Here is a 4,320-nt window from a genome sequence, read left to right as displayed (position 1 = left end):
TTTGATTGCTCGGAGGGGCTGGATTGGTCGAATTGTTAATACTGGCGGCGATGCGCGATACTATATCCGGTATCGCCGCCTCTAACTGTTGAGCAATCAAACGGCTCACGTCCACTTCCGACAATTGGGCTGAACGTTTTGGTGCCATTCTACACAACATCAAGAAAATATATATAATTAATACAAGTTCCAATCATAAAACACAACAAACATTCCATTCATTAATAAGCATTAGTACATTTTACATCCATATCAGTTCACATACGTTTCCTGTCATCATTACATAAGTTAAGTTTTTCTACATAGAGCCTATGTCGGCATCATCTCGACATAACCCACAATGGGTCAGTGTTTGAATGATACCCAAAAGTATCTATAACGATATGCCCCAAAAGAGACCCCCCTAAGGGCCAGTGGTTGTATTATAACTACCCAAGATTCACTCTATGTTAGCATCACCACTAACTGCTTACATAGAGTATCAAAAAGCGGTCCCTGTCTACTCCCATCCTAACACAACTAAACACGGTGGTATACCAAACCCACCAACACCGCCACCAACACCACCATCACAGCTAGCATAACCCGGATCCGTGTCTCCATCCGGCCGATCATCCACTGGGAGTATGAGCACTCCCTCTTCAGCTGCGAAATCGCATACTGGTGGTCCAGTATGCAGTCCCCTAGGTACATCCGCCTCTGTACCCCCACCGTCAAGGAGGCGGAGTGCTCATTCACCTGTTCGGTGAGCACTCGTAGCCACGCCGCCGCATCCCTCTCCTGCCTGGGGAGACCCCACACAGGTGGAGTCACAGTGTAACACCCCGTAACCGCAGCGGAAACGTACACGGGATGCAACAGACACATCTGATATCAACAGCATTGCTTATAAAGAAAATACCACTACATTAATTTATAACATATTACATTGTTGCGAGTTTCGTTACTGTCTAGGTGTTACACACATATTTTACCGATAAGACATTAATATATTCATTACAAAATATAGAGCAGCAAGCTTCCAACAGGTAGCACAGATAGTTAAGCACATATCAATCATTCCAACTTGGGCATACCTAGAAAACTTGTAAGAAAACGGGTCAACTACGAATAGTTGGTGAGTTTCACTAATTTAAATAAACACTGACAGATCATTTTAATAATCATTTATTAGCAATGAAATTACGCTGGGAACTATGTTACCCTAGAACAATAATAACCTCTGGGAACTACGTTACCCCAGAACAATAATAACCCCTGGGAACTATGTTATCCCAGAACAATAATAACCTCTGGGAACTATGTTACCCCAGAACAATAATAACCCCTGGGAACTATGTTACCCCAGAACAATAATAACCTCTGGGAACTATGTTACCCCAGAACAATAATAACCTCTGGGAACTATGTTACCCCAGAACAATAATAACCTCTGGGAACTATGTTACCCTAGAACAATAATAACCTCTGGGAACTAAGTTACCCCAGAACAATAATAACCTCTGGGAACTACGTTACCCCAGAACAATAATAACCTCTGGGAACTACGTTACCCCAGAACAATAATAACCTCTGGGAACTATGTTACCCCAGGACAATAATACCCCCTGGGAACTATGTTACCCCAGAACAATCCACACGATAAACAATTTATATATTCTATGCATCAAACCATATATATATTTAAATATACAAGTATTTCCATACGATCAGTATGTACTTAAATACTTTAATAAATACATGCTTTCCGCCCCGGGAAAATATTTAAAACAGTTTAGTAAAAGGGGCTCGTGAAAACTCACCTTTTTGTGAGTCGGTGGGTAATACAATGAACAGCTACGTGCCTGGATCTGTAATATAATATTTAGTCGTTACTATATAATTCCCATAAATTAAATCCGTGTTAATCGGCACATCTGGGGACATTGTTAACCCAGTACTGTACTCGATCCGGGGACAATGTTAACCCCGTGACACTCCTAAGGACTCAGATTGTGCCATTACTTAGAGTCGGACGGTCAAAATTATCATTTTTATGTTTTCCTTAATTTGCGTGCCTAGCACGGTCATCCGTTTTTAGTTTCAAAAATGAGTTTATTCACACTTAACCCAAAAATGGTGTTTGACTGTTAATTTAGTTAAAGTGATGAAATTAGAGCTCGGTTTGGACACCCCGTTTGGCCGCGGGGCCCGTTTCCGTCATTTAGGTGCCGGAAACAGTAAAATCGGGTAAAATTACCCAAATCATCCGAATTATTTTCGGATGATTTATTTTTACTTAATTTACTTAGTTTTATGAAAATGGTCAATTTTTAGGTTTTTATATACCAGTCAGCTCGCTTATGCGAGTTTTGCCGGTTTACACGTTTTAAGCTTTAGAAATTTGTTTTTATGTTCTTTTTAGCACAAATAATTACCCGTTTAGTCTCGGGTCTTGAAATTTTGCACAACACTTATTTTGACAGTAAGAAACTTTATAAAAATTTTCCAGATTTATTTTCTTATATTTACATTTATTTATCTATTTTTAAACCTAATTAAAACACTAAATATGTCAAGAATACCAAAAGACTTTAGAAAAATCCCAAATTTTTCCGGGATGATCCCTGCCATCCTCATAACTCCCTGGAATTTTTTCAGAACCCAAAACTCATTTTTCAAGCCATTTTCACAAAAACCGAACTAGAAAGCCCTAGAACTCGTTTTACCGAAAAGCCCCCTTAGACTTCTCCAACTGATCTCAAATTTTGTGTGTGACTTTTATATGTTATAGAAAGCTTATCCTAAATTTTCCAGAATTTTTCATCAAGTTTAGCTATTTTTCACCATTTTTGGCCAAAACCGAGCATTAAATTCACCAAATATTCATCTTTTATCCAAAAATTACCAAAAATTCACAGATCTCATATTTTCATGTGTAGATCATCTCTGTGAAATTTCGTGACCCGAATCTAAGTACACTACAATCTGTCCAAACTCACTAAATCACACGAAAACCGAACTATCTTGTGTTTTCTAGCGTTAGATCGCAAAGATCCGGGTTTCTAGCCTTTGCTAGCCACTAGATACAACACTTACAAGCACAATAACACTATACCAAGCAAGTTACACCAAAAATCAAACCATGTCTTTCATAGTGTCGGTTTTGATATAAAAACAAAGGTTTTAACCGTTAAAATCCGTTCTCGACTCTTTTTACTCATTTCTTGGACCAAGATCCCTTGTATAACTTGTATACATCTCTTGATCATGCAAGAGTCGGTTTCATCTCGGGTTTTCACCCGTCTTTCACATGGAAACTCATTTTTATAAGATTTCAACCGTAAAATTTCATTCTAAACTCTTTTAACTAATTACTTGGATCAAGATCCTTTGTATAGCTTGTATACATCCCTTGATCACACGAGAATCGGTTTCATCTCGGGTTTTCACCCATTTTTCACATGAAACCTCCTTTTCTCAAGATTATAGAATTAGAAACAAGAATCAAGCATTAAAAACATGTTTATACCTTCAAATCTTGGTTAGAACTCAAGAATATTGGATGAATGTGGATGAGAGTTGAGAGATTTGAGAGAGTTTTTGTTGAAAAAAAGAAAATGTAATCTGTGAGTGTGTGTGTAGAGGGCCGGCCATATGGTGGTGTGGGGGGGGGCCCACATCTCAAACCATGGCCACACATTTGGATTACACAATCCGGATAATGTTGTGGATAGTCTGGTTCAGTTCGTTTCTCGTTTAAACTCGTAATTCGGCTTAAAACGAGCCTAAAATGGTCGTTTTTCGGGTTAAAATAAAATTTACATAAAACTGATTTAAAAACTTTAAAAACTTAAATCATGACGTTAAATGACTTAACACATCGTATTGTCGGTCTTTGTGCATCTTTTTCGGTTTGATCGATCGTCTCTTGCTTGGTTTGATGTTAAAGGTTTCGTTTATCGTATCGACGTACTAATAAATCGAAATCCTTGTTCTGTGCTATAATTCACTTATCCCGAAGCATTAATACTTCGAAAACATCACTAAACATTATATACTTCGTCTATAATGTAATTCCCGATTCGTTCGGGTTTCAATAATCGTTCATTGGTTAATTGTAATTCCAATACGATTCACTATATAATCGAGTATGATTCGTACTATGAATCATATATACTTGTATAAACGTACTATAACTCACATAATCAATATCAAATGACACGTAAATAGTATATACCGGCTAGGGTATACCTGGATTTGCCGGAATCGTTACATTCTCCCCCCGTTATAAAAATTTCGTCCTCGAAATTTTACACGTTAACTACTTCCTTTTGAGGA

The sequence above is a fragment of the Bidens hawaiensis genome, unplaced genomic scaffold (genome assembly GCF_021521415.1).
Source record: "Bidens hawaiensis isolate Kalapana, Puna unplaced genomic scaffold, B.hawaiensis_p1.1 tig00003544_1, whole genome shotgun sequence".
Classification (NCBI taxonomy): Eukaryota; Viridiplantae; Streptophyta; class Magnoliopsida; order Asterales; family Asteraceae; genus Bidens; species Bidens hawaiensis.
This window is presented reverse-complemented; position numbering follows the sequence as displayed.